Here is a 24742-nt window from a genome sequence, read left to right as displayed (position 1 = left end):
TTTCCTTTTCCTTCTTTCCTTTCCCCTGCCCCTCCCACTACCCCTACCCCTTTGGACCTTTTCTTCCTATTTTGCATTATTGATTATTCATTCTAATCATTGGTACATTTTAGGTATACAATATAATGACATTCATCATTGGAAATGTGCACCTTTATGTAATTTCTCTTGGTTCTTATTGTTCACCCTTGCCCAGCCCTCCCTTCAACCCCTCCAGTCCTCCCTATTTACAAAGATTTTGTTCCTATTTTTCCATTTTCTCATATTAATCCCATTCCCTTCTATCCTTTCCCCTAACCCTCCCACTTCCTTCCCCTTTGCCCCTTTACTTCCTATTTCACATTACCTATTATACATTTAGTCCTTCTTTACACTTTCAGTTTCTCACACCAGAGAAAATATTCGGAATTTCTTCATGTGTGTCCTATTTATTTCACTTAAGAGTATGGCCTCAATGGGCATCTACTTAGCTATAAATGTCTCTAATTCCTCATTTTTTTTGGCTGAGTAGTAATCCATTTTATTAAAAAAACACGTTTTCTTTATCCAGTCTCCAATTGATGGGCATTTGGGCTGTTTCCAAGTTTTAGCTATTACAAACTCTGCTGCTATGAACATGGGTGCACATATATCACTGTGGTATGATTCTTTTAATTCTTTGGGGAAGATCCCCAGCAGTGGAATAGTGGGGTCAAATGGGACTTCCAGTCCTAGTTCTTTGAGGTATCTCCGTACTGATTTCCACAGTGGTTGCACCAGTCTACACTCCCACCAGGAGTGGAGCAGGGTTCCTCTTTCCCCACAGCCCCACCAGCATTTGTTATTGGTTGATTTCATGATAGCAGCCATTCTTTCTGGGTGAAGTGGAATCTCAGCGGTGTTTTCATTTGCATCTCTCTACTCACCCATGATGTTGAACATTTTTTCATGTATTTATTTGCTATTTCTAGTTCTTTGACTGAGAAAGGTCTGTTCATTTCAGATGCCCATTTTTGGATTGGGTCTTTAAATTTAGGAGGTCTGATTTTTTTTAAGTTCTTTATAGATTCGAGATAGTAGACCTTTGTCTGAGGAATAGCAAGTGAAAATTTTTTCACACTTTGTGGGTTGTCTCTTCACACTGTTGATGGTTTCTCTTGCTGTGCAGAAGCTTTTTAATATGAGGCGATCCCACTTGTCAATTGTTTGTGCTAGTTCACGGGCGACTGAGGTTTTCTTCATAAAATCTTTTCTTACGCCAATGTCTTCAAGGGTTCTACCTAAACTCTGTTCCAGCCATTTCAGCATTTCTGTTTCAATATTTAGATCTTTAATCCATTTTGATTTTAGTTTAGTGCATGGTGAGAGATATAGGTCTAGTTTTAATCTTTGGCAAGTTGAAACCAAATTTCTCCTGCACCATTTATTAAAGAGGTTATCTTTCCTCTAGTGAGGGTGTTTGGCTCCTTTATCGAAGATAAGATGGCTGAGTGTGTCTGGCATTGTTTCTTCATCTTCTAATCTGCTCCACCGATCCTCAGGTTTCTTTGCCAGTACCATGCTGTTTTTATCACAGTAGCTTTGTAGTAGAGTTGCAGGTTGGGGATTGTGATACCCCTGCCATGTCTCTGTTACCTAGGATTGCTTTTGCCATTCTGGGTCTCTTCTTGTTCCAAATGAATTTTTGGATTGTTTTCTCAAGGTCCATGAAGTATGCTGCTGTGATCTCAACTGGAATTCCATTAAATCTATATAGCAGTTTTGGAAGTATGGCCATTTTCATTATGTTAATCCTTCCTACCCAGGAGCAGGGGATGTCTGTCCATTTTCTGATATCATCTTCAATCTCTCTTTTCAGAGTGCCATAGTTTTCAGAGAAGAGGTCTTTGATTTCTTTTGTTAGGTTGATTCCTAGGTATTTCAGTTTTTTGGATGCTATTGTGAAAGGAATTATTTGCCCTATTTCTCTCTCAGTGAGTCTGTCATTTGTGTAGAGGAAAGCTACTGATTTTTGTGTGTTGACCTTGTAACCAGCTACTTGACTGAATTTGGTGATTAAGTCTAGAAGACTTTTGGTGGAGTTCTTGGGGTCTTCTATATAGAGTATCATGTCATCTGCAAATAATGACAATTTGACTTCTTCATTTCCTATGTTTATTCCTTTTATTTCTTTCTCTTGTCTATTTGTCGTGGCTAATGTTTCCAGAACTGTATTGAACAAGAGTGGTGATAGTGGACATCCTTGTCTTGTTCCTGATTTGAGTGTGAAGGATTTCAGTTTTTGACCATTTAGTATGATATTGGCTGTTGGTTTTTCATAGATGGCTTCTATCAGTTTGAGGTAGAGACCCTCTACTCCAATTTTTTGTAGGGTTTTTATCATAAATACATGTTGGATTTTGTCAAATGCTTTTTCTGCATCTATGGAGATAATCATATGGTTTTTGTCCTTGGCTCTATTGATATAGTGTATTACATTGATTGATTTGCATATATGGAACCATCCCTGCATCCCTGCGATGAATCCCACTTGATCAGGGTGTATGATCTTCTTGATGATCTTTTGCATTCTGTTTGCCATTATCTTATTAAGGATTTTTGCATCTATGTTCATTAGTGAGATTGGCCTATAGTTCTCCTTTTTGGTTGGGTCTTTCTCTGCTTTGGGGATCAAGGTGATGCTTGCTTCCAGGAATGAATTTGGGAACATTGCTTCCCTTTCAATTTCTTTGAAGAGTTTAAACAGTAGTGGCAGCAGTTCCTCTCTAAATGTCTTGTAGAATTCAGCAGTGAAGCCATCAGGGCCTGGGCTTTTCTTAGTTGATAAGGTTTTAATTACATTTTCAATTTCATTGGTTGTTATTGGGTTGTTCAGAATTTTTAGGTCATCTTCGTTCAACTTTGGTGATTCATATATATCTAGGAATCTGTCCATTTCTTCTGTGTTGTCCATCTTATTGGCATATAGGTTCTGGAAGTAGGTATTGATGATCCTCTGGATTTCTGTTGGGTCTGTTGTAGTTTCACCCTTTTCATTCCTAATTGCATGGATTTGGGCCTTTTCTTTCCTTTTTCTGACAAGGTTGGCTAAGGGTTTATCAATTTTGTTGATTCTTTCAAAGAACCAACTCTTGGCTTCATTGGTATTTCGTATTGTTCTCTTAGTCTCCATTGCATTGATTTCTCCTCTGATCTTTATAATTTCCTCCCTTGTATGAGCTTTGGGGTTGTCCTGCTCTTCTTTTTCTAGAAGCTTGAGGTTCAGCATCAGGTTGTTTAATTGGGCTCATTCTGTTTTCCTAATGTGAGTATTCACTGCTATGAATTTCCCTCGTAAGACTGCTTCCGTTGTGTCCCATAGATTCCGATATGTTGTATTGTCATTGTCATTTAATTGAAGGAACTGTCTCATTTCTTCTTTAATTTCCTCTGTGACCCATTGGTTATTCAGAAGTATGTTGTTCAATTTCCACGTGTTTATGAAATTTTTCCAGTTTCTTTTGCTTTGGATCTCCAATTTCATTGCACTATGGTCTGATAATATACAAGGGATAACTTCAATTCCTTTGCACTTACTTAAACATGTTCTATGTGTGAGTATGTGGTCTATTTTGGAGAATGACCCATGTGCAGCTGAGAAGAATGTGTATTCTGATTTTGTGGGGTGGAAGACTCTGTAAACATCTGTTAAGTTCATTTGTTGAAGAGTTTGATTGAGTTCTAGTATTTCATTACTTATTTTTAGTCTAGTTGATCTATCTATTTGTGACAGTGTGGTGCTGAGGTCCCCCACTACAATTGTATTAGTGCATATATGACTTTTCATGTCCGTTAGTATTTGTTTTATCTAGTTGGGTGCACTAGTGTTTGGTGCATAGATATTTATGATTGTCATCTCTTCCTCTTGGATTCTTCCCTTTACAAGGATGTAGTGTCCTTCTTCGTTTCTCTTAATCAGTGTTGGTTTGAAATCTACTTGATCTGCCAAAAGGATAGCTACTCCTGCTTTTCTTTGGGTTCCTGTTGCATGCAGTATTGTTTTCCACCCTTTAACTTTCAGTCTATGAGTTTCCTTTTGAATTAAGTGTGTTTCTTGTATGCAGCATATTGTTGGATTTTGCTTCTTGACCCATTCTGCCAGTCTATTTCTTTTGATTGGTAAATTGAGACCATTAACGTTGATGGTTATAACTGAAACGTATTGACTTGTCATTGCCATGACTTTTTCTTTTTGTTGGGTTCTCCCCCTTTACATTTAATTTCTTGTGATGCCAGATGGGTTCATTCTGCTTTGCTTCCTGGGGTTGTGATCCTCAATGTCTGTTCCTAGGATATTGTGTAAACTTCTTTGGAGTGCTGGTTTGGTATTCAGGAAGTTCCTAAGGTGCTCTTTGTCATGAAAATATCTTATTTCTCCATCCATTTTGAAAGATAGTTTTGCAGAGACCATCAATCTGGGTTGGAGGCTGATTCCTTTTAGAGCTTGGAATATGTCATTCCAAGCTCTTCTTGCCTTGATGGTTTGTGTTGAGAAATCTTCTGTGATTCTGATGGGCTTTCCTTTGTGTGTGATTTGTTTTTTCTCTAACTGATTGTAAAACTTTGTTCTTATGTTGAGTTCCTGGTATCTTAACAATTATATGCCTATGTATAGATTTTTTTTGATCAAGGCTATTTGGAGTCCTATATGCCTCACTTATCTGTATGTCAAGTTCTTTTCCTCTGCTTGGGAAGTTTTCTGCCATCACTCCTGTGAAGAGTTTTTGCTGTCATCTGCACTCTCTCCTGTTCCTTCATTGACTCCAATCAGTCTTGTGTTATTCTTCTTTGCATGGTCTAGCAGCAGCTGAATTGATTTCTCATGTTCCCTTATAATTTTGAAGCAATTTTTCTTTTCCTGGTCATTAATTGCAATCTTATCTTCTATATCTGAAATTCTGTCCTCACATTGGCTCATTCTTCTGTGTAGACTTTCAGTGGAGTTTTTCATCTCCTGAAATCTATTTGCATCTGTTTTATGGATTCCATTTGTTTCTTATGTTGGGATTCCATCATGTTCCTGAGCTCCTCTCTAGATTTATTAATCATGTCTTGCACTAGGAGCACAATTTCTCCTATTATCTGAGAAATTTTTTCTGATTTCATTTTTTCCAGATCCCCTTTTGTTGCCAGTTCAGTGGGTCCCTGTGTTTGAGCATCAGAGTGTTCCATCTCATTTCCCTTTGGGGTTTCTGTAGGTGATCTGGAAGTCTGGTTTTGAGACTTATTCACGTGTTTTCTCATTTCAATTGGGGGCATGGGGGGGTGCTGTTGGCACCTGTGTGGATCACCTCCTCTGTATTCAGAGAGGTGGGACAGGGGCTGGGAGTGGCATTAGGGATAGTGGCCCAGAAGCCCCTTCCTCTGGGCTGGGAGCAGTAGGACAGAAGGTGGCCCAAAAGCCCTTTCCTCTGGGCTAGGAGAATCAGGAAGGATGGTGGCTGAGAAGCTCCTTCCTCTGGACCAGGAGCAGTGGGAAGGCCACTCAGAAGCCCCTACCTCTGGGCCAGGAGTGGTGAGACAGATGGCAGCCTGGAAGCCCCTTCATCTGGGCTGAGAGCAGCAGGATGGATGGCGGCCCCAAAGCCCTTTTCTCTGGGCTAGGAGCAGTGGGAGGGCAATAAAATTTGTTAATATGTTAGTACCATGTAAATGTTGTCTGGTTTTACTCCTGCATGTGTCTGTAATCTAAACCAAAGAAGCAGAGGAGAGTGAAGATACTGCTTGCATTTGCACAAAAGCAGCACTATCTATCAAGTTTAGTGAGGCAGGAGGCACTGAAGGAAAATGCTGGAGAGAATGAAAGATGGGGATAGTCGAAGAAGAATTATAAGATAACAAATCATCAATTAGAAGTACATCCCCAGCTGCTTCTAAGCACAATAAATTGTCAAAGCTTTCCATCAAGTAAAAGAAGACAGGGTTACAATGAGATTTTAGAAAAAACACACACTGAAAAATCCAACTGAGCAATTAGAAGCGGGATTCACTATAGATTAGAAACCCTCTCTGGAATCACTTCTTCCTGGGAACATGTCCTGCATATATTACAAACCATTGTTACATTTTCATCTGCAGACAAATTTAAGTTTAAAACATAATATATCCTAAGAAGGTGACCGCTTGTTCAAGCTTATTAAGCACACAACTCCTTATCTCTTGATTATATATTTGGAAAACTGCTAGGATATTTAACCATCTAAAAATGTCTTAGGGCCACCCCATACCCTTTTTTTGAAGAATTGTCTTGGGCTGCATATAAAACATGTAATATGGTTAATGCATAGAAGCAACAACACTTCTTTTATTTTTATATTTTTATTATAACATTCAAAAATGGGGGAAAAAAGGGTGGGCCATGGGTTAAACAATAGTATTTGGTGTAAAATGTAATCCTGCAATGCATGCTTTTCTTATGGAATCTGTAGGTAGTGTTGGATTCTTAAATTTGCTTTCCCTCTGTGAACTAAGCAAACAACCTGGCTTTAAACTTCAGGAAGCTTGTTCCATTAAATTCCATACATATCTATAGAAGATAAGGCATAACAGCAGAGAGGTAAGGCCACAGTCTCTTCCCTAAGGAGCTCATAATCTCATGGCAGAGACACTGGCAAGCAAGTACTGATGAGCTTGCATGAACACTCACTGAATGAAAAACAGTTGAAGCACCCTGGGGAAAACAGAGTAAGAACAATAGCTCCCATTAGAGATCATAAATTCAGAGACTTATGAGTCAATTTTAAGTTATTTAAATTAGAATCTGAGGACAGATATAACACTGAGTTCAGCATCAGTTCCCAAATCTTCCTTGAAGCAGGGTGTAGTGGCATAGGCCTGTAATCCCAGCTGCTCAGGAGGCTGAGTCAAGAAGATTGCAAGTTCAAGGCCACTTGAATAATTTAGTGAGAATTTAAATCAAAATGAAATTTTTAAAAAGTTGGTTATATAGCTCAATGTTAGAGCATTTGCCTGATATTGCAAAGCCCTGGGTTCAATTCTCAATGTCTAAATAAATAAAAATAAATCTCATATAGTAGATCACATGGCAAAAACTTGCCCCTTATTTGAGCTGTTGTGGCCACAATATCTCCAGATCCTTCACGGAGAGGCATGCTATTGCCTAGAGCCACAGAAGGTGGCATTATATGATGTTGTGTGACTTCCGTGGCTATGGTTAAGAAGTCTTACTGTTTCCACATCTACTTTCCTAGATGTGGCCCACACACTGACAAAATAGCCTACTGGAAGATGAACAGCACGTGGAGTTGACAGCAGATGTGTGAATGAGCTGCAAATTTCAGCTGAGCTGACCAACCAGTTCATGGGTTGACAAACTATAATCTGTCAGCCATGGTCTGTTTTGGTAAGTCCTTTGGGCTAAGAATAGCTTTGAGGTTTTAACAGTTTATTAAAAATAAAATAATAAAGAATAATATGCAGCAGAGAGTGTATTAGCTTTCCATTTCTGTAACAAATGCCTGCAAAAAACAACAGAAAAGGTTTATTTGGGCTCACAGTTTTAGATTTTCCAGTTGATAGCTAGTTAGCCCTGTTTCTTTTGGGTCTGTAGTGAGACAGCACATCATTGCAGGGTGTGTATGAAAGAATAAAGCTGTTCAACTCCTGGCCCAGAGAATAGGGGGAGGGTAGAGGCAGTAAGTATTAGGGTCACACAGTCCCCTTTGAGGGCATGACCCCCAGATATTATAGACAACTAAGTTAGGTAGAAATATTACAGGCAGTCAAACAGGGATAGAGAGACAGTACAAAAGATTAAAACACATTACAACTGTGGCCAGAGGTGCTTCTGTTGGAGGCCAGACCTCAAGATAAAGACAGAATGACAGGCCTACATACCTTCCCAGGGGATAAGATAATTGGCATCACTTGGTCCAATAAAGTCTAGATGGACATCAGTCATTCTGGTGGATGACCAAGACCTCTGGATCCATCCTTTCCTAAAAAAGGTCTTTGTTCTTTCTGTATACACTTGCTAGTTGACCTGGTTCCCCGTTGAATCAACATTACCTAAGCGGTTCTCCTTGTAATTTTATTGGTTAATCATAGTTTTGACACATGTTGTACTCACCTCATGATTTTGCCCTATGAAACTTCCTTTGAGGCCATAGCACCACCCCCGAGCACAGAGGACCACAAGAAATCAATCCAGCAGCTGCTAGATGATGCAAAGAAGAATAACATAAGACTGATTGGAGTCAACGAAGAAACAGAAGAGAGTGTAAATGACATAAAAAAAACTGTTCACAGAAGTAATGACAGAAAACTTCCCAAGCAGGGGAAAAGAACCTGACATACAGATAAGGGAGGCATATAGGACTCCAAATAGCCTTGATCAAAAAAAAATCTACACATAGGCATTTAATAGTTAAGAATCCAGAAACTCAACAGAAGAACAAAGTTCTACAAGCAGTTAAAGAAAAGAAACAAATCACATACAAAGGAAAGCCCATCAGAATCACAGCAGATTTCTCAACACAAACCATCAAGGCAAGAAGAACTTGGAGTGACATATATCAAGCCCCGGAGGAAAACAGCCTCCAACCCAGATTGATGTACTCCGCAAAACTATCTTTCAAAATTGATGGAGAAATAAGATACTTCCATGACAAAGAGCACCTTAGGAATTTCATGAATACCAAACCAGCACTCCAAAAAATTTTAGACAACATCCTAGGAAAAGACAATGAGGATCACAACCCCAGGAAGCCCAGTAGAATGAATCTGTTGGTCACAACAAGAAATTAAATGTAAAGGGGGAGAACCCAACAAAAGGAAAAAGTCATGGCAATGACAAGTCAATACATTTCAGTTATAACCATCAATGTTAATGGTCTCAATTCACCAAACAAAAGAAATAGACTGGCAGAATGGGTCAAGAAGCAAAATCCAACAATATGCTGCATACAAGAAACGCACTTAATTCAAAATGAAACTCATTGACTGAAAGTTAAAGGGCAGAAAACAATACCCCATGCAAAAAAAAGCATCCTGATAAAAGCAGGAGTAGCTATCCTCTTTGCAGATCAAGTGGATTTCAAACCAAAATGTGAAACACTTCTGGTCCCAAGAATTTCAGATAAGGGACAGTCAACCTGTATGTACAAATCTATTGTGAACATGTGTTTTCATTTCTCTTAAGTAAAAACTTAAGAACAGAACTGTTGCTTCTTAACAGTAATACAAGAAATTTCTATATTGTTTTCCAAAATTGTTTTATCATTTTACATTCACATTTGCAGTATTAAAAGTTCTAATTGTTGCACACCTAAGCTTGTTCTTTTAAAACTTTTAATGTAATCTCCCTAATGAGTGTATAATACGATCTTGTTATTGCACTGATTAGTATTTTTCTGACTCTAGTGTTTATTCCATTGATCTATATGTCTTTCCTTATGCCAACATTGCCTGATTACTGTAGCTTTAGAGAAAGTCTTAAAATTAGGTAATAAATGTCTTCCAACACTTATTATTTTTCTTTTTACTTGTCTAGGTCCTCTGTACTCCTACATAACTTTTTCTTTTCTTATTTTTTTGGTACTGGGGATCAAACTCAGGACCTTGCACCTGTGAGGCAGGTGGCGGAACCACTGAGCTAAATCCCTGGCCTCTATATAACTTTTAAACTTCAATATCCAATTCTTCATTTATGGCAAGTATACATAGACCTGAATTTTTATATATACCTTGTGTTTTCTAATCCTGCTAAATTCAAATACAAGTTCTAGGAGCTCCTAGAGATTTCTTAGTATTTTCTCTGTAGATGATCATTTCATCTACATATAAAGATTTTACTTTTACCTTGCTATCCTATGTTATTTGTTTCTTTTTATTGCCAGACTATTTTGATTTGAGCCTGTGTTTCAAAGTTTAAAGGACAGATGAAGAGTAGGCATATCTGCCCTTGTTCCCCACCTTAGGGAGAAAGCATTGTATCTTTTCCATTTATATAAGGCGTTTTTACTGGAAGTATGGAGTATATGTCTTTTATCTGTTGAGAAGTTTCTCTACTTCAGGTCTCCTGATAGCTTTTACCATGAACAGCTAGAATTTTTTCTGCAACTACTTATAGGATCATATGGCTTTTTCCTTTCCTCTGTCAAAATGATGGTTTTGGGGGGTGGATCTTTCAATGCTGAACCAACACTGCCATCTGTATAATAAAACCACATTCTACATACTGCCAGGTCTGACTTCTAATAGCTTGTTTTGTTAAACAAATTTTTATCTATGTTCATACTCTTTTCTTCTATTATCTTTATCCATTTTTAGTATTAGCACAATGTTGATTTCTTAAAATGAGGAGAAAAGTGTTTCTTCTTTTTTTCTGCTTTAAATGTTTGATATAATTCATCAGTTAAAATGTATATGAACCTGTTGCTGTCATATAGGTAGGTTTTCAAGATGGGAATATTCTTTGTCTTATAGGTGCTATTCAAATTTTATATTTCTTCCAGAGTCAGTTTCATTAATTTGTTTTCCAAGTTAGTTCATAGACGTTGTTAAATTTATTTCAAAAAATATTTTTATAATATGCTTTCAATATCCTTTTAAATTCTGTAAAATCTGTGGTAATATCCTCTAAATCTTGATATTGTAATTTTAAAAAATGTATGATTGATATTATGTAATAAGAAGAAAAGGTCTAAAAGAGTAGGGGAAGTGGGAGGGGTAGGGGAAGGAAAGAAGGGAAAAGAAATATATGAGAAAAGGAAAAAAACGGAAACAAAGTCTTTGTAAATAGGGAAGGGTGGAGGGGTTGAAGAGAGGGCAGGGGAATGGGGAAAAAATAAGAACCAAGATATGTCACGTAAAGGTACAAGATCCCAATGATGAATATAGCTGTATTTTATACCTAAAATGTACCAATAAACTTAATGAAAAAAAACTTCCTTTGAGAAGTAGGCTCATTGGCAACTCACTTTTGGGTCCCCTCCTGTCTCTCAAGGGCTGTTTCTCAATAAATATTTCCTACTCTTAACTTCCATTGTTCTTTAGAATTCATTTTTCCATTTTGGGGAACACAAACTCTGCATATCTGACATCAAGCAGGTTGGGAGTTACATTTATCCCCTATATCATTTGGAGGGCCCAGGAAGATAATTGTAAGGGGATTTGCTTTTGTTTTATGGATTCTGGATTGTGATTCATTTAGGTAACCAGAGATTGTCATTGTCATCCTTATTTGTCAGTTGCTTACATCTTGAATTTTATGCCTTGTCTTTTTTTTAATGCATTGTTTTGTTGTTAAAATAATAAATTTAAATTGAGAACATGGGAAGATTATGATGTTTCTTTGATGGAACATTTTACTTTTGTAGGCAAGGTCTTGTATTCCTGTTTTGTATATTCTGCATTTGGACTTACTAGTTGCTGAATTTATTGGAGTTCCTTGCTTGACTTGTTTGACTTGTTTTGACTTTTGTGGTTATCTTAGACATCAGCTCTAAGAGAAAGTAATGTTAAAGTCCCTAGTGGACTTTGATACTAACCAAAATGTAAATTTATGAAATGTTATAAAATGCCCTCTTTATGAAATCTAGTTTGTATTTAGGAAATATACACATCTATTACTAAATCATAGGACTCTAATTGTCAGTTAAATGGTGATAGGCTGGCAACTGTTCTTAAGACTTGGAGGACAGGTTTTACTGGGACAGTCTGGCCTGATCGTCACTCTGTACTCTAGAGGGGAATGTCAAGCCTGTTCTGCCTCAATTTCTTTCAGGTGTATATCTTCCACTGGTGAGAAGGCAATCTTATCTCTTGAGATTCTTCATTCTTACCTTTCCAGCCTGAGAGTGATGACTCACGGGCAAATAGTCTCAATAACTGACCACGAGGTTGAGCAGAAAAGACTTCTTTTTTCTAATCTCATTTTTGATCTTTTCCTGTCATTTTGTACTTTCCTTTTTGAAGTCATGTTTCTGCTAAAGATTAGAGAGGGAGAAACACTGAACCTTCAACCTTTCCCCTCCTGTCCAACAACTAAGAAGTTTAAGTTGAGCCCATAGAAAATGAGCGTGTGCTAATGCTGAAGGTAGGGAAATCACCTTAGATGAGAAACACATGCAGTTAAGGGGGAGTTTCCAACCTCTTGGCTCTTTCTCTTCCCTTCTAGGTCTGATTCTCATCATTTATGTGTGTAGGGGAGCAAAGTACTTTCACTAATATGCAAGTTGTGGTTGCTGAATGATGGGTATAAATTTTAACCTATGAGTTTCATAAGTGTGTTGCAGATATACAGACAGAAATTTTAAAGTAGACTTTGAATAAAACTTAGTCTTGTCTTGCTGCTAAGGAAGATTGCCTAGGTGATTAGGTAGACATCACAAATGTCTTAGGGACTTCTTTTCCTAGGGCACAGGGCAGGATTTTTGCCAGCCATTACTTGCCTCTATCTCTGGAGGTAACCTCTTGCTGCCAGAGAAGACTTGTTAGACACATCCCTTATTAACCCTCTTCTGTGATAGCAGTTCCTTCAAGGAAAATGAGATGAAAAAGACAGGGTATGCAATAGTGACTCTACATCAGACACTTGAAAGTTCCTCACTTTCCCATGGGACTAGCGCCCAGCTAGCAGAACTCATAGCTCTGACAAGGGCTTTATAACTCAGTAAAGGACAGAAAGTCAATATTTGTACTGATTCAAAGTATGCTTTTCTAGTTCTGCAAGCTCATGCAGCCATATGGAAAGAAAGAAATATTCTGACAGCCAGGGGATCTCTCATAAAGTATTATAAGGAGACAGATGAACCTTTCTTATCCATCTATATCCCCTCCAAAGTAGCAATAATTCATTATTTGAGTGCACCAAAAAGGAGTTGACAAAATATCTCAAGTTAATTAACTGGCTGACACAGCTGCAAAAGAAGCTGCTCAAGGGCCCCTCTTCAGACCTCCCTGATCTAGAAAGGGTCCCTTGATCATACTTGGACTGACTCATTGGAAAATGCAGTCTTTTCAGAAGTGAGGATACAGGATATTTAAATACTACATTTGCCTGTGGAATAGAAGATGCCCATTGAGAGTTCTCTTTTGGAAGACAGGATGGATATATATATCCATATATAAATATATATATTTTGGGGGGGGGACCAGGGATCGAACTCAGGACCTTGCATTAGTGAGGCAGGTGGAGAAACTACTGAGCTAAATCCCGGCCCTAGGATGGATATTATTATCAAGTAAAGTTGACCAAATTCCTCTTGTCAAGCAGAGCTTATGCACTTAAGTGGATATAGAAAAGCTTACCTTGTACATCCACACATATTTATGATATAAATCAGAGACCAGATGACCAAAGGCAAAGATTACACAATGAATGACATATTCTTCATTTATATCTGTTATTAAAATGGATGTGGGCAATTAGACTAGGTATGCTATATTAGTGCTTGCCTGTTGCTGGCACAAAATGCCCAACACCTGCAACTTCCAAGAGAACAGTTTTATTTTGGCTCATAGTTTTCAGGTGATTCACCCCATGGTTGGTTAGCTCTAAGGCAGAATGGTATGGTAGAAGGGTTTGGCAGGAGATGGTTGCTCACCATTGTGGCATCCAGGAAGCAGAGCTTGAAATGAGGAGCCAGGGACAAGAATACACTGTCCCAGGTCCCATCCCCAGTGATGACCTCAAACCAGGTTCCACCTCCTAACAGAACATCCAACTCTTGAATTCTTCAGTGGATGAATCTACTGATGAGTATAGTGCCTCCATGATCCAATAACCCTCCAAAGGTCCCACCTCTGAACAGGAGACTTTTGGGTAACATTTTAGAAGTAAACCATAATATTCCACCCTGAGCCCCCATCTTATTATGCAAAACGCATTTAGTCCATTACTAAGAGTTGCCACAGTCACAACAGCTCCAGTATTGCTGAAAAGACCAAATTCAAAGTTTCCTCTCAGATTCAAGGCAAACTTTCAGCTGTGAGCCCCTGTAAAAAATCAAAATGAAAATTAAATACTTCCAACACATAATGAATGGCACAGAGTAAACAATCCCATTCCAAAGGGGAGAAAAAAAAGGTACAGAAAGGAATTGGGCCAAAGAAAGACAGAAACCCAGCAGGGCAAACATTATATCCTGAAGCTCCATGTCCAGCACCTAGGGCAGAGTGAGGTGAGATGCAAACTTCGAAGGGCAGTCACACCCTTAGGGCACTGCCACAATTTTTTCTTTTCTAATCCGCTCTGTGTAGAGTTCAACAAGCAAATTCTTTGAACAATGGCAAGCTTGGAACAATGGCATGGGAGGAATGCAAATATTAAACAAATCCTAGCATTAAGGCGCCAAACCTCTGCCACCTCAAACACTAAATGTGGGCACAACTTGACAACTTGTTTGGAAGGAAGGTGATGGCAAGAATGGAGAGAAAGCGCCAAGCCTAGCACAGGGCTGGGGGGTGGCTGGACCTCGCTCGCCAGCAAGGGGCGCCAGCAGGGTCCCCCGAGCGTGGTCTGCGCGCGCCGGAGCGTGCGTGCTGCGGCGGGAGGCTGGGGGAGCGTGCCGGGGTGGAGCGTTGTCCGTCCGCTTACGAGGCCCGCTCGGGAGGTGAGTGTTCCCGGAGGTGACTGGGAGACTGTAGAGGTTTGGGCCAGCCTGCAGGCGTGCGTGGGACTGGATGTTCTGTGGATGCACCGAGCTGGAAACACCGAGATCCAGGTTGCTAGGCAGGGAGCCAGCAGGTTGTGCCGCGAGCCACCACGCCCTGCGGCTTGGGTCACTGATGGGCAGCCGCCTGTCTTGTGGGCGGGACAAGGGGACTGGAGGAGCTGTGGGAAACTCGGAGGAGCCACGGGGCTCGAGGCCCAGGCTTCCCTGCTTGTCGCCCACCCTGCCTTGGCCGGGCGCGTCGTCCCTGCCTCCCCGGCGTCCGGTGCAGCTACAGACGCCGCTAGAGCCCCAGCGGCCCGGGACGCGTTTGTCGCTGCGGCTAGGGAGAAGACAGGGACCGTGATACGGTATTGGTGGACCTCAAGCAGGCCTGGCTCCAAAGCGATCTCGAGGCTGTGGCCTAGGGCCTAGGGCCCGAATTGCAGGAGTATGCTGAAGGGGAGGGATTGGAAAGAATATAGACCATCGGAAGGGAAGGAAAGTACTGGGAAAAGTCCCCCTCCCCCAGGAAACCCCAGGGGTTAGGGCTGTGTGATTCAGAAGTGGGGTCTCAACCAACACACAAGGCTTTTAAAAAGAAACCTTAGAGGTGCAGTGGAGTCTTTCAGATCGTAAGGAATGAAGGCGGCAGCGATTCAGCATTTGCGTTCGGTATTTCTTTTCACCTCCCCACTACTGGACTAGGAGGGAGATTTTTGTAGGGCAGAGGTGTTTTTTTCTTCCGTGTAGCTTGCAGAGTGACAGCTTTTAGGAGGTAGCTTCTTTGGTAAGAAAAGCTGCTACGAAGGAAGAATTTGTCAAACCATGTCTGTCTGTGTCCTCTCTCTTTTCTATTTTCAGAGGTAAGAAAGATTGGAATTTATGGTTTTCACCCAGGAACAAGTTTATGTTTTAGCTCTCGTGGGTGTCTTGGGCACAGGGAGGGAACTGCATTTGTGTTCTTAGGGTGTGTCGATGCCTGATAAAAGCACCAGCTGAATTCGTATCAGCTAGAGATGAACAAGAGTCCATGACTCACCCTCCCAACTGAAAGGTTCACTCACAATGAATGGCCATTGGGTAATTTTGGCCCTGAAAAGTCTGTTATCAGAGTGTCTAAATAATTCCAGAGTAGACCATGGAGGCAAAAGACAGAATTAAGGCTTTTCCAAAAACGACAAAAAGCGTTGATACTTAATAACTTGCTTCTATAGCAATTTGGTACATATAAAATATTGATTTAGATGTCATAGTGTCAATGTTGTTATTATAAAATCTTTTTCCACTTTACTTACTGTTCAGTGGTTCACAACAAATCTGAGGGCTTTAAAGAATGGAATGTACACAACCACAGAAAAACTTCAGCTAGTGATCAAATCTCATCTAAAACTCAACAGGTAAGTTTATTTTATTTATACTTTTAAAATTATGCCCATTGTTATGGTTTGGGTCTAGATGTCCCCCCAAAGCCTCAGGTGGTCATAGGCTTGATCTAGAGTATATGAAACTAGAATTGATTCATGATGCAATGCTAGGCTCAAAGGCACTAGGATTAAAGGTGTGAGTGCTACCAGTCCTAAGTAGCCTGAATAAGATAAAAGGGGCAGAAAGATGCTGGTAACGCTCCTTGTTGCCTTTGCTGCCTTGTGCGTGCCATGTTGTTTCTGCTCTGGCATGCCTGTTTGCCATCCCTGTCTTGGAGTCAGCCAATTATGGACTGAAACCTCTACCAACTGTAAGCCAAATAAACCTTTCCCCTTTAACTTTTGGTGCCTGGTATTTTGTCTCAACGAGGAGACAAAAGTAACTAACACACCCATCATAGTGTCCTTTACTAGGTTTTAGATATCTTTGACATAGCTCAAAGTTTGTTATAGTATATACTAGTATGTTTCTTTCCCCAGGGGTTTTGAAGAAATCTAGTATTGAAACTCTACTAAACTATTTTGGGTAATAATATTTTTATTAAAAATTAAATTATTACTAAAATATTACACTACTTCATGAAAACTTAGTGATTACATAAACTCAATTTTGTGGGTCATATTTAACTTCAAATTCAGGCTCAATTCTCTTTGTTTCTAAGAAACATTGGATGCTTTCTTTTTCCCCTTGGGATGGCTGATTTGCCTTCAGCCTGTGTCCAGACTCCAGCTTTGTTCTATGTACTATTGGATGATTCAGGTAGATCTCATTTTAGGAAGTGCTTTTATTTTTTTCACAACTAGATAATGTTCAAGAAAATATGTTTTTCTGTTGCTGCTTTCACAGATGTTATTTATCATCATTGCTTGCTCGGTGGTAGGTGCCCACCCTATGGTAAATAGCCATCCTGCACAGCTTCCTGGTTGAGGTGAACACATGGGATCAGACAGGATGCTCTTCCATGACCTTGCAGAACACATGCATTCAGAAATAAGAGTTCTGTGGGCTTTTTGACACACATTTCTTTGGGGATTATGAACAGTGATTTTATTTTCATAGTAATTGCATATTGCAAATATTGATTTGCTTTTGTTACAATGCAAACACTTTTTGTTACTGGGCTCTTGGCATATTGTGAATTAGTGGAGGGGGAAGATAAGGGTATGAGCTAGAATTACGGCAGTTTGTAGGATTCACATCAAGATGAGGGTAAGAAGAAGTTATAGAACACCTTGACGGTGGGCCTCTCGGGAAATGTGTTCTCCTTGAGGCTCTGAGACATTAAAGAATAAAAACCAGAAAACTAGAACAGATTTTGTTTTCAATCCTATATATTTTCGACTCTGCACACAGGTAGTTAGTTAACTAGAAAGCCAAGCCCTGTTTTCCTCCTATTTCATCCACAGCTCAGGTCATACTTATCAGCCCTGTCTACCCTCTAGGAGCCAGTTCGTGTAGGGGACACATTGTAACTCGACTAGGATCCCTTTGGGGTCATGAGGAAACAAAGAGAAGAGAGATCTTGGGAGACTTATTGATGTCCCACAATGTGCCTTTTCATGGGACTAGAACAAACATTTCCTGGCCAAAGTCTGATTTATAGATGTAGTCAGATTTCTGGGTCCTTAATTTCCATATCCACAGACTCAACCAACCATGGACTATAAATATTCAGGAAAAAATTGTGCCTGTATTGAACACATACACATGTTTTAAAAATGTCATTCACTAAGCAATACAGTAAAATATTTACATTGTATTCGGCAATATAAGTAGTATAGAGATGACAAAGTATGGGGAGAATGTCTGTGGGTTATATGCAAATATTATGTCATTTGATATAACGGATTTGGGCATCTATGGATTTTGGTATCTGTGGGGAACATAGTTGCACCCATTTGTTTAATATTGACTATGGCTCCATTTTTATAAACAAAAACAGAATTGAGTCACTGAGATAGAGATTGTATAGTTTGAAGAGAAAATATTTACTTCTTTCCTTTTACGGAAAATAAAAACTTTGCCTGTCCCTGTGCTAGAACATGGATTTCTGTAAAACTGAAAGCTGTGCATTTTGAATAGGCTCTTAGAAGGGAATAAAGAAGCAGCATTCCTGTTCAAACATTTCACAGATCAGCAGCCACCTACCCCTAGCATGACAGTGAGGGCTCAAACTCTGTCTTTTATCTAGAACTATTTGATTATTCTTTGGTTACAGACTTTGTTTTTGAAGATGGAGTTGCCTACTTTCTAAGAGAAAATTATCATTTACTCTCATAGCATTCATTACTTCCTCAATTTACACCTTTATTGGGCATTAACACATTCTGAGAATGCAAACTCAGCTCCCTGCCCAGGACTCTGATCCCTAATTTGGAAACATTTGAGGTGGGCAAGCTCCCCCATCTTCTCCAGGTGGGCTTACTTCTGAAGTTCAGTTTAACTTTGGAGTCATGAGTCTTCCACCGTGCTCTGCATTGAATGTCAGCAAATTGAGGGCAGGGTTTTTCTTTCCCACTGCTGTCTTGGCCTCTAATGCAGGTCTGGCACATCAAATGAATGAATGCAATACTTTCAGGTAACCAAGGGGAAGATAATTGATGGCTTTGCATGACAGATAAGATTGGTAGAGATCTGTAATGTTCATAATGTAGGGCAGTGATGGAATGAAATGATAACTAGAGCTGCTTCCCCTGCCTTCTTCTTCCAGTGGGTAGAAGTGTTTATAACAAAACAGGGACAGAAAACTTGGCTTTCAGGCCAGTCTTGATGTTGTTCTGCTTGATTTATGTGCTCTTTAATCCAGTTTTGCTGGCTTTTGTTGTGCCCAGATTACGAAGTCCCAAAGACCACCAGGAGGCCGTTTCCAATGTAAGCACACAAGGGTCATTTATTCAAGCTTAAGCAGGGACTCTCAATTGTCACCGACACAGCGGATCGAGATTGAGAGCCCCGAGTTCCAAATTAGCAAGATTTTTATTGAGATTACAACAAGCTTTGGTCATTAGCAGCCATATGATTGGTTAACATTTAGCAAGTATGAAGTGTAGAATTTTGATTGGCTAGGCTCATTGGGGGTTGAAGGGGATTACATATAGGTTTTTACAAGACAAATGGGGACAAAGGTTAGTGGTGTACTGTCATGTACTGATGGTCATCAGACATCTTGACTAATGGTCATGACCACCTTGTGTGGATAGTCAGCATGTTAACAGATTGTCCTATAGATAGTGGGCCCGGGACACTTGTTTCTAGGGCAAACAGATGGCTGAGTAATGAGCTTAGGAATCTTGAGTTACAGATCATGTCTTTTGTCCCAGATTAAGCACATTTAATCATTAATTTGAAAGAACAAAGGAGACTGCTCCATTTTGGACAAAATGGAGTCATTCTGGTCTCACATTAGCAAAATGGAGTCACTTTTGCTCTCACACTTTCCTGACCTGTTCATCCTGTTCCACCAGAACTACTGTCATATAATCCCCTCAGGCAATGCAGAGATGTGTCTGCTTTTGCTCCACTCTTCCCTCCTTGCCCAGCAGTCTGAAGCTGTGGGATCAGGTGTGAGGTTGTGCTCCCATGTGGGACTGGTCTGGAGCAGGAACAGGTTGTTTGAAATTGAAGGGTTTGAATTTAGGTTCTGAGTCTGCCTAACCATGAGCTGCACAGGTCTGTGAAAAATAGGATTGATAGCAACACCCATTTTCTGGTGTTGCAAAATATACTTTATAAATTGACACAGAAGTACTACAGATTTCTGTGGTTTCCCACAGCCCCCTTTGCCTTAAGCAAAAACATTCTGCGTCAAATTCTATCCTGTATTATAAATTGTTAAGAGTGGAGTTTTTGTTATTGTTTGGTACAAGTGTAAGTGGGGCAAAAGCAAAAAGAAAATTGTAGCTCATTTTCCTTTGCAAGTCCTGCTGCTTTTGGTTACTCCTCATTTTTCTCAGCCCAAAGACCCTGCATGACACAACCCCCAAATCTACAAAAGATTTTCATATACGGGGATTGTTTTACTTATAAGAAAGTACTTTCTTTGTAAACAGTAGAGAATATATCTTTTAAAAAGTTCTTTAAAAGCCCAGATGTCTTCTACCTCAGCACACCAAGGGAGCAGGGTTCGATTCCCGTGAGGCTTGAGTGAAAGGCAACTCAGAGTACATCTGGGAGAGGTCCTGCTGCAGCAGGACTGGGAAATGGCAATGGAGTGAAAGTATCATATTCACTGCTACTGAAAATATGTACTGACCACAGAGAGTGGGTTTTTTCTTAAACTCAATAAATACTTCGAGTGAGTTCAATGTGGGGTTTCCCCTCCCTTAAACTCAGTGAATTTAGATTCATTCTTAAAAATTGAAAAGTTTTATTAAATTTCTAAAAAAATTAAACCTAGCTTTAATGGATCAACCACTTTTGAAACCATTTAGCCACCATCATTAGACCCATTTTTCTGTTTTGTTCAAAATGACCTTTCAGTCCCCAACTCTTCCCAGAAGTGATTTTTATCTAAGGCTTCCCTTGACATTCTGGTGGAGGTACCCTGTTAAAGGTGGGGGTGATGTTAGACAAAGGTTTTTAGTGAGTCTGTACTAGCTACTGATGTTCACTGCTTTTTTGTTTGTTTCCTTAGTTTATATTTCACTCAACCTAAATTCTCCTTCTTAAATACATTTTTGATTTATATCTATTAATTTACAAAATATTGGTTTTCCTTTTTGTGAGATATTGAAGATTGAATCTAGACCCTTTTCACTAAACCAAATCCTCGGCCCTTTTTTATTTTTTATTTTGGGACAGAGACTCTCTAAGTTGCCCAGGCTTGACTCAAACTTGTGATCCTCCTTCCTCAGCCTCCCAGAGTGCTGGTTTTACAGATGTGTATTACCATACTTGGCTTGATACTGGGTTTCAGTGTGATATTTTCATACATGCTTATATTTTGATCATATCCATCCCCCATCGCTCTCCCTCACACCTCTTTCCTTTTTGCTCCCTTCCTTCTAATAATAGACTCTTTTCTACTTTAACATCTTTAATGAAAACATGTGTGACTTGTCTTCCTGTACCTGGCTTATTTCTCTAAGCATGGTAATCTTCAGTTCTATCCATTTTCCTGCAAATGACATAATTTTGTTCTTCTTATTGCCTGAATAATACTCCGCTGTGTATATATATACCATGTTTTCTTTACCCATTTATCTGTTGATGGGTACCTAGACCTGTTCCGTATCTTGGCTACTGTGAATTGTGTCACAATCAATATGGATAGTCAAGTATTCCTAAACTGTGCTAACTTGAATTCCTTTGGATATATAACAGATCACTGCTTTTGTGTTCACTAATGTTTATAGAAGCTCAGCAACTTATTCAGGTTTGAGATACAAATTCATTAACATTATTCCCTTTGGTACATTTTTGTTTGCTGAAAAGTGACCTAATAAGGGAAGTTATTGGAAACTGTCTGGGTGAGAATTGGAAAGAGTTGAGCATAGTTTGCATGGTGATTGAATAGAATCTGCATTTAAGATTTTCCTTTATTTAGAGTTTCTGGTGGGCCGGGGATTTACTTCAGTGGTGCCATGGCCTGCCTCGCAAGTTCAAGGTCCTGAGTTCCATCCCCATACCAAAATAAATAAATAAATGAATAATTAAAGTTTCTGGTTCAGCTTTAACAACTCTTCTCCCTGGGGAAGTACAGAGGTGCTGTCCTACCTGGAGGAAAGTATAAAGATAAGAATAAAACCAGTAAGGAGGAAAACATTGTAGTGGTTATAAGACTCCACTTCCTGGCAAGGACTTCCAGGGTCCCAAGGCTGTCCTGACAGCTCTGAGACCCTGAGGAGCAGGTCACCAAATCTCAATCTCCTTAGCTGGAAGATAAATGTTATAACGCTGGTGATTGCTCTAGAAGATTGTTTTAATCATTACACAAACAGAAATATGAAAAAAATCTTACTATGGTGCCAGTACCAAGCAAGGGATATTGCTAAAATTATGAAGAGACAGGAGTGTGAAGAATTTGGAGTAGTAAGAAAATTCTTTTTAATGTTAAGCCTCTGTTTGCCCCAACAGAGTAAAGCATATTTTATTTTTAAGCATTATCAAATTTGGCAAGTGTAACAGTTACTGTTCATTTACTAGTTAAAATGTGATTCTTTATATTGTCCAGCTGTGCTTCAAAATAAGTAGAAAAATGTAAACCCTATCAAAATGTACAGGCCTCAAATAAAGTAGCCTGATGCCATGCTATTATCTTGAGCTTCAGTTGGAAGAGGTTCGTGTATTCTGCAGCTCTCCTTAAATTGCTAGAAGTGCCTTCTGTAGGACTTTTGACAATTCAAATCATGCCCAGCAAAAAAAAAGTTTAGCTGCGGAAGAACGATGGGGCAGGAAAAAGGATCATGGGGGAAGGGAGCCCGTAGAAACAAAGTACGCCTTTGACCGGGGACCTCTCCTACGATTGCTTGGGGGTTTACTTCTTCAGGGGAGCAGACACTTGACATCCTAGAGGAACCAGAATCCTTGGACTCCAGGAGGCTTACTGATTGGAGGGAGAAGGTGGATCCACTGTTTATTTGCATGTTTAATTGTATTATAGAGCATGTGATGTCATATAAGACACTTTCTGGAGCTAGCAGCAGAGTTTGTAAGTAGAAAACATGTAGGCAAATAAGAATGAATTCCTGGAAGCATGCAATGTGGACTATAATAATAATAGTAGCACCATCTCCCTAGCTTTTAATGTGTGCCAGTCCCATCCTACCTGTTTGACACATATTATTTCATGTAGTCCTTAATATTGCTCCCATTTTACAGGAGAGGTAACTTATGCTTAAAAAGGCTAAGTGATCTGCCCAGTGGGTATGTGGGTAGTTTGCTTCTCAAACTTTGGTGTGTTCACAGTCTCCTGGAGATCTTGTCAAAAAGATTCTGATTCTGGAGGTCTGGGGTAGAAACTAAGGCTCTGCATTCCTGCCATACCTCAGGGCAACTGGGTCACATGGGAGCCTTAGTTACTGCATGGACTGAGCCCCACAACCTCCCAAACATTATTTATTGGTTTAAGGTGCAGTCTGTGGTTTGGGGTGCTTCCAGTGTTTTTCGTATCTCCTGCGGATTGTACTGTGTAGCAAAGTGAGAACCACTGGGTTCAAAAAGAGAAAAAAGAAAAGCAGTGGTCCGATGTCACTGATTGTGTTTTCTGCTGTAATCAGAGGAGATCATCAAAAGCAAACTAGTATCAGTTTGTGGAGATAATTAGGTGTTTAATTGAGCTGTCTTAGTCACTTTCTTGTCTCTGAGACACAATACCAGACACTCACGACTCAAAGAGGAGGAGAGCTTTATTTTGGCTCACTGTTCATCAGAGTCTTCAGTCCATAGTCAGTCAGCTCCAAGCAGACGGGATATGGAAGGGCCTACAATGGCGAGCTGCTCACATGAGGGAAGTCTGGAAGCAGAGAGCAGGGAGGAGCCAGAAAGGGAGATCTCCCCTTCTGGGTCACACCCCAGTGACCAGCCTCTTCCTATGGGCCAGCACTGTTAGCTGTAGCTGTAGTGCCCTGTGATTCAGTGACCTTTAGAAGCTCTACCAGTGAGCATATGAGGCTTTAGGGGGACACCTAGATCTAAACCAAAACAGTGCAGAAGTAGAGTTTTATACTACTTTAATTGAGTAGTAGAGTTTATACTCCTTTGTTTATGAATTAGTGTGTTCAGTTTGAGAAGGTACTTGTAGGGAAATTCCTTCCAAGAAATGTATGTTGGTATGTGTGATTTTTTTTCCTTTATAAGGAATAGGACATGATTGATGTATGTAATTGTGATTTGTATTAAATTTCATATCTACAGGAACCTTTTTAGGCAACTAGGTTTTCCACCCTCTTTACAGAATTGTTTCTTTTATGTAGAAGAAAAGCTGGAATGTTACACAACTGGCAGTGGTTTTGTAATTATCTTAATAGTTTGCACATGTTTTTTCTTTGACTCTGACTCTAGTGTGCTTTATCTTAAAATTTAATTAAAATGTTTTTTCTGCCTAGAACTTTTAAAATGCATGTAATCAGAATCAGGGTAGCCTATTAGAATAAGACCTTGTTATTAGAGATAGTGAAGGAAAAAGAAGTATAAGATAATATTTGAGAGTTTACTTTTGGATTTATTTATTCTTGGGAGTATTTAAGTGGATAAAGTGTCTTACTAAACCATTTTCCCACTATTCCAGTACCTACCAAGCACTTACCATATGCTAACCCTAGGGATATGAGATTGAACAAGATGTCCAATTGTACCCTGCCCAACCTCACATTCTCTTGAAGGGAACAGACAATAAATAAATAGTAGACAAATAGATTTTAAAAAACATCCCAGGTAGGGTTAAATGTTGAGAAGGGAGTAATAAGGCATATGTTAGAAAACAAGTGCTGGGGAATTACTTGAGATAAGGAGTGAGGGACTTTTTCTTGAGATCTGAAGCATAACAAGGTGGTAGCCTTTCCAAGAACCTATTGTAGAGAGAACAAGCCCAGATTCTTCAAGGGAGGTAAAGAAAGTAACATATTCAGAAATCAGATAGGAGAGTCACAGTTGAAATAGGGTTGGGAAGGGGTTGTGGGAACAGATAAGATAGCTCCTGTGTTTACCCCTGAGCCAGAGACTTGATAGAGCTTCAAAGATAG

At 39.6% G+C, this 24742-nt stretch overlaps 1 protein-coding gene across 11 annotated transcripts in view; it reads left to right on the top strand.

Moving 5' to 3' along the window:
- Positions 1-24742, top strand: part of B3galnt1 (beta-1,3-N-acetylgalactosaminyltransferase 1 (Globoside blood group)) — a 151371-nt gene that overhangs the window by 96501 nt on the left and 30128 nt on the right. For 2 of the 11 annotated variants that reach the window (XR_015441128.1, XM_004834540.4), the window contains exons 1-2: positions 14392-14594; positions 15939-16033. The gene's annotated coding sequence lies outside the window, so the exon portion shown is untranslated. Of the gene's footprint in view, positions 1-14391; positions 15500-15938; positions 16034-24742 lie in introns of those variants that run through there. The other 9 variants (XR_015441130.1, XM_021253767.2, XR_015441131.1 and 6 more) reach the window with 8 other exon arrangements.

This window comes from Heterocephalus glaber, unplaced genomic scaffold (assembly GCF_053883595.1).
Source record: "Heterocephalus glaber isolate CG9 unplaced genomic scaffold, H.glaber_assembly_v1.0 deba00001504, whole genome shotgun sequence".
Taxonomy (NCBI): Eukaryota; Metazoa; Chordata; class Mammalia; order Rodentia; family Bathyergidae; genus Heterocephalus; species Heterocephalus glaber.
The sequence above is the reverse complement of the archived record's forward strand: the minus strand, read 5'-3'. Positions and strand labels throughout refer to the sequence as shown.